The sequence below is a fragment of the Mus caroli genome, unplaced genomic scaffold (assembly GCF_978045245.1).
Source record: "Mus caroli unplaced genomic scaffold, Mus_caroli_1 scaffold_2, whole genome shotgun sequence".
NCBI classification, from domain to species: Eukaryota; Metazoa; Chordata; class Mammalia; order Rodentia; family Muridae; genus Mus; species Mus caroli.
In genome coordinates this window covers 41578999-41595104 of record NW_028227257.1, presented here as the reverse complement: position 1 = coordinate 41595104, position 16106 = coordinate 41578999, and the positions used below count along the sequence as shown (strand labels likewise).

Here is a 16106-nt window from a genome sequence, read left to right as displayed (position 1 = left end):
TTCTACCTGTTTGGTTGTGTTTTCCTGTTTTTCTTTAAGGACTTGTAATTCTTTAGCAGTGTTCTCCTGTATTTATTTAAGTGACTTATTAAAGTCCCTCTTGATGTCCTCTATCATCATCATGAGATATGCTTTTAAATCCAGGTCTAGCTTTTCAGGTGTATTGGGGTGCCCAGCACTGGCTGAAGTGGGAGTGCTGGGTTCTGATGATGGTGAGTGGTCCTGGTTTCTGTTAGTAAGATTCTTACCTTTGCCTTTCGCCATCTGGTAATCTCTGGAGTTAGTTGTTATAGTTGTCTCTGGTTATAGTTTGTTCTTCTCGTGATTCTGTTAGCCTCTATCAGGAGACCTGGAAGACTAGCTCTCTCCTGAGTTTCAGTGGTTAGAGCACACTCTGCAGGCAAGCTCTCCCCTTGCAGGGAAGGTGGACAGACATCTGGCATTCGGACCTGCCTCCTGGCAGAAGATGAAGGCCCAAAACAGGGCTTGTCCCAGAATCTGTGTAGCTTCTGCAGTCCACCCTTTCACCTGCGCAGACTAGTCTCTGTTGAGTCCCGGAACCAAGATGTCTCCCCCAGATGCTATGGTAAAGCCCTCCTGGGTGGGGCAGACACCTCTCCTCTGGCAGGGAAGGAGCCCGGATGTCTCGAGCCCGAAACGTGGTTTGCTCCAAAAGCTCTGTGGCTTCTGCCTGTCCCAGAAGCTATTAGCTTCTGCAGTTCACACTTTCACCTGTGCAGACTAGTCTAGGTGGAGTCCTGGAACCCGCATTATTTTCTTAAACTTAGTAGCTAACAAGTAACACAGGAAGACAGCTGAGTATTTGCTTTAAATCAACTTCAAATATTTTCCACTTATTAATTGAAAGAAGAAGTCACCTGTCATGGCTTGCTCTCTCTCTCTCTCTCTCTCTCTCTCTCTCTCTCTCTCTCTCTCTCCACATTTTCATTTAAAGGAGACAAAAGTAAGTGAGTTTACATTGAAATGGCTCATGGACCTTGGGAAGATCATGTTAGAAGAATTATTCTCAAACCAGGCAAGTGACTATTATTAACTGAAGAAAGTTTGAAACTGATAGCAATTCTGAGATGGGGCATTCAAACTTTTAAATGCCCGCACAGGTAAATCTCAATTGCACTGGATGTTGGAGTTTGGACTAAAACCATTAGTCTGGGTAGCAAGTATCTTCACCTGAAGAGCCATCCCATTGGCTCTGCTATATACCATTAAGTGTTTAAGTAGAGTTGATATAGTCATTGGGTAATGGAGTTGATTTTGGGAATCAGTAAGCTGTCTTCTAGCTTCTCTTAGAGGAAAGTATATATAACCAGAACTGTAGAGTCAGGTATGGCTCTGCCAGGAGGGGAACGGTTTGTGGGAAACTTGCTTTGCATTACACTAGAGTACAACTTTCATATTTTAACATGTTGACTAAAAAGCCCTTTCCTTCCCTTCTCTACAATATAAACTCAAATCACAGTATTGCATTTTTCTTTTCCAACAATAAATGGCTGTAGACATCATTGCTTGTTAAGACTGACAGATTTTCCTTATTGTTTGTTTGATTAAAGATCCAGAAACTTTCAGGTGTCCCGCTGATGGCTTCTTCCCACGTTTGACTGAAACACAAAACAAAAGGCATTGAGTGCCAAGGAGCAGGCAGGTGTGTTTATATTGATTCTATCTATAGCTGCTGTTTATTCTGCTCTTAGAGGATGGGCTTCTTCATGTTGGGAGCTTCAAGATTTCAGAACTTTTAGATGATTTTAGCTCAAAATGTTCTTTTCCTGCCTCAAGTCTTCCCAACTTGACCAATTTGAATCCTGAAACAATCGTGTTCTTGAGGGTGTAGTAAACTTGAATTAGGTGTTTCATTTGGAACAAGCTAGAGCCCATATTTATCTTATGGTTATCTTGTGGTTACTAAACAGAAGAAGGAAGCTGTGATCAAAAACAATCTTATTCTGTATCTGGAAGTTGATGTCTTGGTTCTGATACAGGCTGAGTCTAGCTGACCTTCCTATGTGCAAGACATGTTTGTTGGCAGTCTTACATCAGTGGGCTCCTGCTGGGATAACTGCACTCCAGACACATTTCTCGAAGGCTTCCAGATGAAGCATCACAGGAAGAGAAAGCAGTTAACTGACTTTTCAGGCTCCTACTTGCTTTCAAGTTGCCATTCTTCCATTGGCCAAACAAGAAGCACAGCCAAGTCCATGGTCTTAGGAGGTCACTACCAAAACTACAAGAGCAGTCGGAAACTGGGGCTATTAATGTGATAAGCGTATTATAAATATCACAGTGAAAAGTGATGGCTTGTATGAGGGTTATAGAGGCACCATTATTCTCCTTGTCACTGGTGAAAAGTGGGATAGCAGTCTACAAACAAAGAATGGGCACACACTCAGCCTGTATTAGTCAGTGTAGCTGAGTTGAGTGACTGTATGTTGGGAGGTGGTGACACTTTTCATTTTTTTGGAGACCTTTGAGATCTCTTCTTTAGATATCATGGGAAGTGTAAGAGGATAATCTTAAGGACGCTGACAACTGGGAGATCTTTCTGCAAATTAACACTGCTCTCGTGTTTGATGTTGTAATTGTGATGTAAAATCCGCCTATATCCCATGGCTGGGATTCATCTTCAGAAAGTTGATCATTTTTCCCCCTTGACAGAAGCCAAGAAAAAGTATTTGTCTTCAAGATATGTGTTGCATGTGCTCTCCTTCCCCCAAAATCCACATGTTTTCTTCTGTCTTATAAGTTAAGGATTGTTAACTTTTCCATAGGCCCATGTTCAGATGAAAAAGAAAAATTGTATCATGAAGTGATGTTCAATTTGCTTATAATTATTGCAAGTGAGTTCATATTATTACAGTGACAGGGACATTCATGGAGACATTCAAGAGTCCTCATGCTTTTACCTGTGGAGCCTGATACCATTGCTGTGTTTTCTGTCCTTGACAATGTATCAAACCTGTCTGCCTTCATTCCTTTACCCTATCCAAGGAACATCCCAGTTTCACACACCCCTCCTCTGGATAATGCCAGGATGTCAACTCTACCAACCTGTCTATGGACCTGTATTTGTATTTTATCTGGAAAAGTCTCTTTATACCATGGGGAAAAAATTTCATGCTTAACACACTTGGACCCTGCCAAAATTCTAACAAAATGTCCTGTTTTCTCTGTTGATGAACAGCCTGAATTCTTTGGAATTTTCATATGTCCTCAAGCCTTCTTCTTTCAAGTTAAAAGGTTGGTATGAGAATTTGTACATGTTTTTAGATTTTATTTCTATGATCACTAGACCAAGACCTCTCATATACCATATTAATATAGAAAGCACCTTTCAGTTCATTTCCTTTGAAATGTGGTCTCACTATCTAGTCCTGGCTGGCCTCAATTTTACAGAGATCCATTTGTCTCTTCCCCTGCCCCCAACCCCTACCCAGTGCTGGGATTAAAGGCAGTATATAACTTATCCAGCACACCTGGCCAGCATTTTAAGAATAAAAAAATGAAGGTAGAACTCATGAGGCTACATCTAACTTGTTTGAAGCTGGTTGTTTGAAGTATAAATGATGGAAAAACACATTTTTCCCTAAGGAATGTTTTCAAAATTTTTATGACCATGGTGGCATGGGAGAATTCTCAGTCCATTCACTCAGCCACTATTTATTAAGTGACTATTGAGAATGGCACAGCTAAGAAGGCTGAAGCCACCAAATGTCATAGTTAAGTACAGCTAAACTTAGCAAAGCAGCCCCATATTCCTTGATGCTTACAATGTGGACCCTTGAGTACATACCAGCAAAGTCATCTGAGGGCTCACCTTGGCTTCCTCAAAACTACTATATCCAATCATAGCCAAGGATACACATTCATTTGTGAGGAATCCCAACTTATAATGTTTATTGCATCTAAAGTTAATCAAAACATTGATGGAATTGGTCCGATTTGTAGAGTTCTTTACCAGTCGCCATGATTCTATAATCATCTCTAAGTTTAAAGTTGATATCTATTGGATGGGGACACATAACTGTAGTGGTTAAAAATTGAGGAGACAAAATAGTCTTCTGGTAAAATTCTTTGAAACGAGGAGAGATTATAAGTATTAGGACTTCTTATTTTACTAGAGTAGTGCTTGGATCTTTGTATCTCAGATAGTACAAGTTTCAAACAGTGAGAATGTGAGAAAGCTGTGAACTCTTGAAACAGTCTTCTACGGGCATGCACACACCCAACTATCGGCCCTCTGTAAAGGTGTCCAACTGCACTGTGGCATCTATTATGCATTCTCTGTGTTGAAGGATACACAGTTTATAATCTTATAATCTGCTTATAATCTGCTCCTTTCTGTTAATGGTGGCCCACCATTCATTGCCAAAGTCATACTAATTGGTATTCAATTTCCTTTAAGATTTTTGCCAAACATGTGGTCCTCTCCCTGACAGTATGTCACCTTGTCTGGGGTCCGTCAGGAGATGTAGGATCTCCAGCCTGCCTAGAAGCCTGCTCTAGGAAACGGTCTCCCAACCCAAGAGGCTGTTCTAATTAGTTTTATATCAATGTGGTACAAACTAGAGTTTTCTGAGAAGAAGAACCTAATTTGATAAAATGCCTCTATCAGATGGCTTATAGGAAAGTCTGTGGGGACATTTTCTTGATTAGTACTTGAGGTGGGAAGTCTCAGCCCACTGTGTGTCATGGGTAGCCATCCTTGGACAGGTGATCCTGGTTTGTATAAGGAAGCAAACTGAGTAATCCAGGAGGTATAAACCAGTAAGTGCTACTCCTCTGTGTCCATTCCTGTCTCTTTGAGTTCCTGCCATGACCTCCTTCATGATGTGATGTGATGAGAACATGCACGCCAAATAACCTTTCTTCCTCTAGTTGTCGGAAGTTTTAACACATCACAGCAATAGAAAAGTAAAATAGGACATCTGCACAATGGGATCACATCAGGAGCTTTGGAATATTTTAATGGCAAGGATCACTAAACCAATGCAGTTTGTCTTTGGATGTGGCTGCAAGAGTCTGCTCTTTAAGTTCTAGGTGATGTCCAGACTGGAGGTGCAAGGTGAGGCAGGGTGAATCAAAAGCTTTATAAGTATTTGACATTTGGAACAAGTTGCCATTTGAATGCGACAGGAATGATTTAAAAAGTGATGCAAGAGAAAGTTGAGTGCCAAGTGGACCCAGTGTGGCTTAGAGCTGGCAGGCTTTGGGAAGTATTAAATATGAAACTCAATGTTGTCAACCGTGCTTCTGTGATAAAAAGCAGAACAGCTCCTATCTTCCCTCATACTCTGGTAAATATTATAGGCGGTTGGTTGGCATTCTGAAAAATAAGAAATAAAGGCTACTGAGGGCCTGGGTTCACCTAGGCAGAGCACTGTAGCAATGGGACAATGATTGGTGCCCAGCTGCCCAGATAAAATTCCAGATACCCTGTGAAATTCAAAGTTCAGATAAATAGTGGGAACCCTGTGTTTTGATCATTTTTATTTGCTTTATTGTCCAACCTTAGAATGAGCTCTAACCTGCTTTATGAGGCTCAGGAGCTGACGACACTCTGAAAAGGTTAGTTTTGAGCAGCCGTTCCTTTTGGAAGGACAGGGTGCTTAGACTGAAGAAAGCTCTGTGCAGTGCCGCTGACTTAGAGCTTCTCCCTCTTATTCATATTCTGGTTTGCCCGGCTCTCTCCACCTTTCTCCCCTACCAACTTTTGCCTCCCCTTCGTCTTCTAAAATGAACCCGACTTTGTGTTTGTGTGTTACTCACTGTCCTCCAGTTCTAGGAAAAAAACTCTTGCTTTTAAAATAAGTTCAGATTCCCTGGTGTTTATGAAAAGGCTCTTATTTATTTACGCCTTCTAGTACACCACAGCATTGAGGATACGTTCATAAATTTACATTTCTAAAATGCCCTTATTCTACTTTATAACATGAGAGACAATTTCCTGGGGCAAGAAACGGAGTGAGCCCAGGGTGTGGCGAGAAAATATGGGGGTGGAGATGAAAAACAGCAGCAAAGTGAGAACAAGAGCCCCCGCCAAGCCTCTCTCCCTCTGCCTGCTACAAAGAGCCCTTTGCAGATGGTGGGGAGCAGGCAGAGAACTCTCTCAAAACCACCAAGTTTGTTTATGAATGTTATTTTCCTTAGAAAAGTGCCTGGTGTACAGCCTTCTGAAGCATTTTTTTTCCGAGCACTGCCTCAACCCAACCCCAAGCTTGGGTGGCCATGGATGTATAGAAAGATCCAGAGGCAGGCCCAGAATGTCCTTTTCTTGATTGCACAATGAACAGGAGAGGAAAAGAGATAACAGGAAATCTCAGGGTCTCTCTGTTCTTGGGGCAATAGCATCAATAATAGCTGAGACCTTGTCTGAGTCTCAGATCTCATCCTAGGGGAGTAATTGGGCATCTCTGAGAGGCAGAATCCAAGAAGTCATCCAAGTGATGCCTGGCCTGTGCAGGTAGAAGTCTGAGGACCACTAGAACAAGTTTACCTTCCGTCCCTCAATTCAGAAACCTTTCATCTTCTTCCTAGTGCTGCTAGCTTGTGAGGCAAGGACATGGGAGTGTGTAGGTTGAACTACAACACACCATGAGAAGAGTAGGGGATTGACTGTCTTCTCCACCTCAGAGTATTTTACTTACATTGGATCATAAAGTTGGGACTAGGACTGGTGCTGAAACCTGAAGTGCCAGCCACCAGAAGCAATGCTTGTGTTGACTGGATCTTTGTGGTTGTGGACAGTTGAGTCAGTTGCAGTCCCAGAGCCAAATTATATTGGGCTAGCTTTAGTTCTCTTAATCATCCACCTCTAGATCTGACATAATGTGTTCTTAACTATCAGGTAATACCTTGGGGATATTTTAACTGACCGCTAGCTTCCACTCATCAAAAGACTGTCATTAAAGGCTGTAAAAAAATCTACGCAGAGTTTTTCCTTCTTCGGTGAAAGCCACTTACCAGATGTTCCCCATAAATGCCTCAATTAATGAATTTTTTGTTTTGTAGTAACAAAAGTTTATGTAACCATTTCTATGTTGGACATGTGTTATTTGAGTAACAAGAACCATATTCTCCAACCAAGATTAAAAGGATAAAAGCTGTAAAGGCTAGGAAAAGTTTTATATAACATATAAAACTGAAATGGATATCCAGAATGAATCCCCTAAGATGACAGCTTAAGATTTTTGGGGGGGGGGGCATGAGTAAATAATCAATAGAAGCATCCTGTAACTTGTTACAGAAACATTTCTGGCACAATGCCATTTTTGTATGAGTTTTATATAAATGTCTTTGAGACCAAGGAAACACACTTTCATGTCACACCTGCTATGGTTCTGAACATCCTGTTTAATTCCTTAGTCATTTGCAACTCTCTGTTCCTGGCGGCAGAAAAACTCTGAGAGGAGAGCTGTGTAGTGGAGACCAAAGGAGCAAGAACAAATCAATCCAACTTCTTTCAATCTGTATTCTTTAAACTTCACAAAGTTGACAGTCAAACAGAGGGAATCTTTTCCATCAGTTAGGAAATTCTAGATCTAGACGCAAAATGAGCTTAAATCATGTTATTTTTTTTTGAAATCACATATATGCACAGTAATAGAGTTTACTGAGAATGAGCATGTGACATCCATTTCTCTGTGATTCAACATGATGCGACTTGTCAAGAGCAACACTACTCAGTTGCTATCAAAGATATTCAAGTGTAATTTTACTGGGTATGATCCTTACCCATGAGTCTTTCTGCTATCAAAGGCCAACTATTAACCTAATGGCTCTTGTTAAAACCTAGAGCTACTCAGAGAGCTTAAGAACTCTGGGTTCTAGGTTTCTGTGCTCTTATAGTTCCTGATATGTTATAGTTTGGAGTAGCTTATACACAAGACTCTGGATTCCAAGGTAGAGCCAGGGCTAAGAACTACTGTCTTATCTAGTCCCATCACTAAAATCCTCACACTTTTAATCAAGTAGATCTCAGCCTTGGAAGTAAATTAGGATCGGCTGTGTCTTTTTCAAACTTCTGGCGATGCTCAGCTTCTGTGCTAGCCTTTGAGTATTGTGACAAAATGCCCAAAACAGAAACCGTGAGAAGAGGGAAGTTTGGTGAGTTTGATTTGGGAATAGTTTGGGAGGTTTTCTTCTATGGTCGATTATTCTCACTAGCTGTGGTGAAGCCATGTAGCAGAGAAGGATTGTGGAGCTATGCAATTTACAGTAGCCAGGAAATGATAAATGAGAGGAAGGAGTTGGGGGTCCCCCTGACCTAATACCTTCCACTAGTCTCTGCCTTATAAAAGTTCCAACAATTCCCAATAGTACCAAGCTTTCAACATACAGATCTCTGAGGGGCATTCCAGGCCCACACTTTAGAATGTTCCATCCCGGGAGATTGGGACTTAATTATCTGGAGGAGTCAATGCATCCTGTTGCTCTGATTACAGTCAAGGTGGGCATTTCCACCTCAACTCTAACTTCTGAGAAGTGAGGATATAGAAAAGCTGGGTTTTTCATAGGCAGAGGCTCTGACATTGTCATAGCTGGGGAAAAGGTCACTTGAGAAAGGGGATGTGAATTGGTCACAACAGGCAGGCCTGTTTAAATAAAAATCTCGATGATTCAAGTAAGCACCGTGTGGGCGTGTTTCTGTGCATGTGCTGTTTAGTAATTTAAAAGGAGAGGCTTGGGTCTTCATGCTGCACACAAGGTTGCACTATCCTCTTCCTCCCCTTTCCTCAGCCCATTTCCCTTATAAAACTTCTAACTGTAGGTGTTGTTGGTTTTTTAAATCTCATTCTTTGAAAAAATATCTTTTAGAAACTTAATAACCCCATTGCTACCTTTCTACTGCCTTTTCCAAAGACCACTTCTTTGGAAAAAAAAAAAAAAAACATTATCAAGGGATATTGTCCTTTTGTCCCCTAGCTTCCTTAGAAGGAAGAATCTAACTTCAGCACTTTATTCCCAGTTGTGAAATTACCTCCTGCCTTAAAGATAAGCTTATGAAACTGCACTGGTTTATAAACTCATTAAAAATATTTTAAGGGAGTATAAGTAAAAAGCATCCCACATTCGTCAATGAGACTGCTTGGTGAAGGCAGGGTATGTTAATTGTAAGCCCAGAGAGTCTCCAGAGGAAGCCAAAGCAATAGAGGCCATTGCCATTGCTCTGGTTGCCCAGCATGGCTAGAGGTTAGACCCTGTTGCTCAAGACCTCACAGATTGCAGAACATTAATTTTGAACTGACCATGAAACTCTTCCTACTGTCTAGCATTTGCAGTGTTGGAAAGTGCTATGCAAGCTGCTTTGGGATGAAGAGACCTCAGTGCTCTTATCTAGCACTGGACCTTTCATGACCCAACAATGTATCAACCTGTTAGGCAAGATGTAGCCACTGTTACAATAATGGCAAAACTTTTGGGGGATGGCCAACTTGCTCTGCTGATTGGATTTGAAGTATGCTCCATAGCAGAAATTTCATGCCTGGTACTGTAAACAAGGTTTAAAAACCATGGCTAGAGAAGTTGTAGACCCCAGGGAAGTTGTTTCTCTTCATATTTATGAACATAGCTAGACATTTGTGCAGCTCCCAACTTTGGTCAGAAAAGCATCCTATTTTCCTACCTAGTACTTAAGGCAGAAAACACATTCCTGTTCAAAGTGTTGGGGATAAGCAGGCACGAGGGCTCAGCCCTCGATGGATCATCTGTATCAACCGCATAACTCCCCCAAGACTCAGGAAGTATTGCAGAGGTGGGAGCAGAAAGAATGGAAGAATGGTGGGGCGCTGTGCTGTGAAATGCCATCTCCTGGAAAGAGATGTGACTCACGCACATGTGAACTCACATCAGAAGTGGTTATCTACACAAGAGCTATACAGGATCAAGCCAGTCAAAAGTTTAAATATGGATTGTGCAGAGATTTCCAAGGCTGCTGCCACCCCCACGCCCACCCCCATCTGAGGATTTATTGGCAGCTGAGAAAGGAAGGATCACTTATTTTTTAAGGGTATGACCACTGGTAGCTTCTCCAGGCCCCAGTGGATGTCCTTACACATAGGTAGCACTAGTTGGATTCAGTGGGTTAAATTAAATGAATAAATAAGTGAGCAAACATACACATTAATTAATTAAGTACTAGGACAGGATGTTGAAAGGGAGATGATAAAGGAGGTCTTTGGGGGAATTGAGAGTGGAGGGAGGGACCAATATGATGAAGATGTTATGAACATTTCAAAGGGAAAATCTGGTGTTCATATCACTCTCCTGTCTGGAAAATGGGTACTAACTGACATAGATAGTCACCCCAATTCCCAAGTAAGGTAGGAGGAATTGACTACTTAGGGCCATTGGTAAAGTCAAATCATCTAACTTGAAAACTAGTTACTTTCTATTGAATAAATGTGATTCTGTCTTTGCAGTTCCTAAGTGGGTTGACTTTAATGCAAAGAACTTTCCAGTGTACCTGTTGTCTCTCAACTAGAAGTACTTAGCAGAAGTTTTGGGTCTTTGTTTTGTTATGTTTGTTTCTCCACTTTCAGCCTGCTGACATTCCTATAGGAATGCTATTGGATAAAGAAAGAGAGAGGGAGAGCAAGAACAAGAGAGAGAGAAAGTGAGAGCGAGAGAGAGAGAGAGAGAGAGAGAGAGAGAGAGAGAGAGAGAGAGAGAGAGAGAGAGAGAGAGAGAGAATGGTAATGGGCATATGCTTGCTTGTACTACATAATGATACTTTCTCTACTACTTTTATGGAGATGATTATACCCTACAGTACATTACACACACACACACACACACACACACACACACACACACACACACACACATGCACAGAACTCATGGGAGTTTTTGATGAGAATAAGGGACTGAGCTTAAGATTTATTATAAAGAATGAAATTATGTTTTTTGTAACAACATGGACAGAACAGGGGGCCATTAGGTTAACTGAAAGAAGCTAGACACAGAAAGACAATATGGTGCATGTTTGCTCACAGTGAAAACTAAAAGTCTAATTACACTGAAGAGACTAAAATGATGGTCCCCAGAAGTTACAGATATGAGGGAGAAGGACCCCTAGAGAAAGTAGAGTATAGAGTTCCAAAGGATTAGATCTACCAAATAAGGAAACTTTATTCTGCAACATTTCATTATATATTCAAAATATGTAGACAAGAAGGTTTGTGAGATTGTTCTTGTTCTGGTACTGGGCATTATAGCCAGTCCCTTGCATGGGTTAGGGAAATGTCTTCTGTTGAACTCTTTTCTCTCTGCTTTTTATTGGAGACTAGCTTGCTAAATTTCCCTGGCTGGTCTCAGAAATTGTGATCTTCTGGCCTCGGCTTCTGTCCTGAGTCTAAGAATGTACAGCCATGGCCAGCTGGCACATGTGGGCGGCCAGCATCCTGAACGCCTGGACAGGTTAAGAAGTTACAAATGTTTACCCCAAGAAGAGCTTTACATGTTCTACAATGTATTGTTTTATCATACTGTCCACATAAATATGTATAAATAACATGTCAATATAAAAATAAATATGCAAGAAAAGAATAACCTAAACAGTTTCTACCATCTCAACTGTACATTTTTACCCCCATTCCACAACTTTTAGATCTGTTCTCCATTTTGCTTTTCCTTACAAGGTCTATTTGAAACGCTTTGCTGGGTTTTGCTGTTTTATGTTTTTGTTTTGTTTTGCTGAGAGAGAGAGAGAGAGAGAGAGAGAGAGAGAGAGAGAGAGAGAGAGGATGAATCAAATATCAGTGAGCCCAGTTCTCCTGGACCCCCTCTATCTTAGCCTGGGACAATGGCTCATCTTAGGAATCTGACCCTCCTGTGGGGTCTCAAATCTTGCAGTTTCATCTCTGCACTAAAGGAGTTGAGGGAGGTGTTGGATCACCACCTCCAGGGGCAGAAAATGCCCAGGGCTGGTGGTGGATCTGTAAGGAAAGGGCAGTGACTCAGTAGAAAAGCAGAGAATTGGCCACTTTGGAACAGTCTTGGTGTCCTCAGGCGCCGGGGACTCAAGGAAATGGTCTCAATTACGCTGGCTTTCTGCAGTCCCAGGGAAACTGATTAGAACTGCAGTTGAGCTGATGTAAACAGATGGGGATGAAGTGACCTTTTAAGAAAGACAGACAGTAACCAGACACAGTGACCTCTGGACCTTCTTTTGGTGGCCCAGGAGAGGTGCAAGGGTGGTTGGTGGAGCCAAAGGGAGCTCTCTCTTTTTTTGAAAATCTACCATTGCTATGAGAATTTCAAGGGTTCATTTAGGATCTGCGGTAGAGTACTGCTCCACCCTCCATCCTCCACCCACCACCCCAACAAAAAACTCCTTTGTGCTCACTGAACCTTGGCACCATGAATGCAGCCTTTATTTGAGAGCCCCACTTCAGAGTTCCACTTCAAGCTTCCTTAAGCACGATGGTTTTGACGTCAACTTCTAAAACCACAAAGTAAAAGAACTAGAAAGAATTTCTGAAACAGTCTGACCTGCCTTCATTCTTTCTCTTTTCCATTTCCCCCCGTGTGACAGAAAAGAAAATAGAACTAGAAAGTTCAATGGACTTGTCCAAGATAAAGCAGTTGGTTGACTATTGAACCAATCTGCTGCTGCTGAACCTAGAGACACTTATCCATAATCTCTCCCCATTATTTTTCAATTTCATCCTGTTAAAATTCCCATGGGAAAACTAATGGACCTATAATCCTATTAAATGCTAAATCACTTTTTCCCCCGCTTAGGGAATTTTGAGAACTTGTTTTTTAGTTCCTCCTTTAATCTTCCCAAACCCTCATTCCAGGGTGAGGTGTAGTATAGAATGTGTTCTATTTGAGCTTATGGAGTTCCAGCTTGAAAGGACTCTTATAAAGCAAATTTTAGGTCTGTTGATGCAAAAAAGTTGGATATCTGAAGCACGCATTAATTTTCTTTGGGCTCAGGATTACCAGATTTCAGGAGTACACACCTATTTTGGACTTGAATCTTAAAGAGTATCTGGCTTACCGTTGGCCTCTAGACCAAATTGCAAGACCCTCTGTCCCTTAGTTCTCTTTGGGGGATAGGAAGCTTTAGTTTTAATGTCTGCTTATGAACTTGCTTCTCTACCTGAAAGGATTTTTACTTTCTTATAGCTTGACTCCTCTTTTGATTCCAGTGAATTATTTCCTCCATTAAGAATACTTCTATAACCTGTCAATGCTAGCAATGTCAGCTGGTAACCTCTCTACTGACCCCTGGACTGGCCTTGTTACAGTGCATAGAGTGGTACCCTGTCACTGTTATCAGCCCCTCACCAAGTGAAATAGAATATCCCATTCTTAGAGGTAGTATTGTAGATGGAAGACATCAAAGGAACATAGCTGCCTACTTGCTGTTTGGTTCCATCACAGGGCATTCTGGAAAGGGCAGAATCAGGCTTCAAAGCAGATCTGTCTTGGGAATAGAGAGAGTAGTGACTGCAGTGGAAGTGAAGGAATCTTTTGTTATGATTCTAATTGTTCTCCTTCTTGATTCAAATCATTACCATGTTGTGTTTGTCAATAGAAATGAAAGTAACTGTGTGACAAAGAAGGTAAATTTTAGTCTATGTAATTAATGTTTTAGCAAACCTAGTTAAAAAGAAATAAACAAAGGCACATAACTCCTCAAAGATAAATGAGCAAATAGATAAGTAAATAAATCTCAAAGGAACCAAAATAGAAGACTATTATCTAATAGCTAAGCCAAAATAAATGTAGCCATCATGAGTCTGAGAGTGCAGGTATTATGATTTAGAGAAATTAAAACCCTATTAGTCTCAAAGTTTCTAACTTCTTTTGAAAGTTAACATAGAAGTCCATCAAAAACAAATGAAGAGTCTTTCACTGTTCAAGAGCTTTTTACACAATAACACTTTGGGTAACTAAATTACACATTTTTTGTTATCAACTTCAAAAGAATTAAAAGCTTTCTTAGCACATAGAAATAAGTACTGGATGGGAATAGAAGGCTAATTGATCTTTACAGATTGTATACATGTGCTGGAGGATTACATTTTTCTCTCTACATATAAAACAAATTTCAAAAGTTGAAAACAGATTTAGATGAGATTTATTCACAGGTGCCAACTTTTATCACCAGCCACAAGAGACACCCAAAGGGAATGCTTCCTTCTCTGGGAGGATGGTCTAACATCCAATTTTACCTATGTAAACAGGCATATATAACACCAGTTGAGTGGCCTCATAATCAACAGGAGTTTGGGTCTCCCAAGTGTGTCATGCTACTGTGATTTTGGGTGTTCTGTCCCATGGAAAAGCTTCCTAGAAGCCAGGGGTGATATAGTATCAGGACCCTAGAGAGTAGAGTGTTTGTCAACACTACAGACCCAGAAGATGTAAAGGTAAGGTAAGCCTACAAGGCCTTGCTAACAGTGCCAGACCCATAGTCAGTAAAAAATGGCAGGGACCAAAGGGAGGATTCAACTCAGTAAGGATCAGGAACACAGAAGATGACAAATTGGGGGATATTATATTTAAAGTTATTCAGGATGGACCAAAAAGCAGGACTAGATCACACTGATAGTCTGATAAAGTTAATGTCAAGAGCTTAGAAAATAAGTTTATTCTTATGGGCTTCCTTACCTGGCTCAGGGGGACCACTTCCTGGGGTACTGACTAAAATGCTATTATTAAGTAATGAGACTAGCTATTAAAAAAACATAAGAGAAATGTGCTCTTTTAAGGACCCAGCAGAGCTGACTAGATTTTAATAGACCAGCTGAACCAGGGAACTATACTTACTCCCTATCCTAATTCTAAGACCTATATCCAGCCTGATTGAAAGCTATTTGCAAGCTGAAGATTTACCAGACCTATATTTGTCCAATAGATTAGCTACTGGCCACATAAAGTTATATAAGTTTAAGTTTATGATATTAAAGTAAAGTAAAATCCCAAATTTAGTACCTGGTTTCTATTAACCTGAAGGGCTCAATAGCCAGATGAAGTGCCCTCAGGTTTGGACAGCACACATTGGTAAGAGGTTACAGATAAGACAGGGTGTTTTTTTTTTTTTTATCATTGTAGAAAGACCTATCGGAGAATATTGCATTACAGATGACTTCCGCAAAACCTAATTTTAAAGTCTATCTAAATGTCAACGGAATAAAAGCACTAAATTCCAAAATGTGGAATTCACCAATGTCCCTCACTTTTCAGGTATCTTCCTTGGCTCCCTGGGGGAGATTCTGTCCTCCCTGGGTGGTGTGGACTTTGTCCTCATGGCGCCTGGCCTTGAACTATTTCTGGCTCATGGACAACTTGGTTTGGTCCTGCCTTATAATCTGTGCTTCTCGGCTTCTGTGGCTTCAGGGGGGCTATTGGAAGGCTGACTACTCTGGGTGGTGCATGTGGGAATCTGGAAACCTGTGAATTCATTCCTTCCCCCAAGTTCCCAGTCAACTGTTGGCCAGTTGGGTAGCATGACTGAGAAGCCTGCCCATTGTGACATCTCTATAAAGTTATTGTCAACCTCTGGTTGCCTCGCCTTCATCTGTCTCCTCTACAGGCTTTTATACAGCTGTGTCTGTGCCTGCATTTGCCCTGGCCCTGTAATTAAAGCTGTACTGCTTGCATTATTTTTATGGGAGAGAAAGCTTTTCTTTAGTGCTGTGCTGGCAATGTGTAACAACTGGCTCTCTGGGGGAGAAAAGGCTTTGATTTGTAGTGTTAGCTGAATATCATAGCACAAATACACTACCACTGATTTCAAATTTCTAGTATGACATCTTAGAAGTCAGATTTGGGAAGTCCTCTGGACACATGGGTGCTGTAGCTGAAAATAACCTCAAGACTGTGGAAGGCAGCAAAACAAAATAATTAGAATGATGAAATCTGGCAGGCTTTTTAAAAAACCTTTTCTTTAATATATACATTTATTACATATTGCTTATACACATATATATACATACATAGGTATATATAACATATGCATACATAATATATACATATATTACATATTGCTCTTATACATGTGCATATAGTGGTATACATAACATATGCATGCATAATATATACATATGTTACATATTGCTTGCATATATGCATAT

General features: G+C 40.8%; 1 long non-coding RNA gene across 1 annotated transcript in view; it reads left to right on the top strand.

Moving 5' to 3' along the window:
* The first annotated feature begins 1574 nt into the window (after positions 1-1574).
* The window catches only part of LOC147005800 (uncharacterized), a 72988-nt gene continuing 58456 nt past the window's right edge, over positions 1575-16106 (top strand). Inside the window, exons 1-2 of the long non-coding RNA XR_015044843.1 lie at positions 1575-1663; positions 3200-3255. This is a non-coding gene — a long non-coding RNA (uncharacterized LOC147005800). The remainder of the gene's footprint in view (positions 1664-3199; positions 3256-16106) is intronic.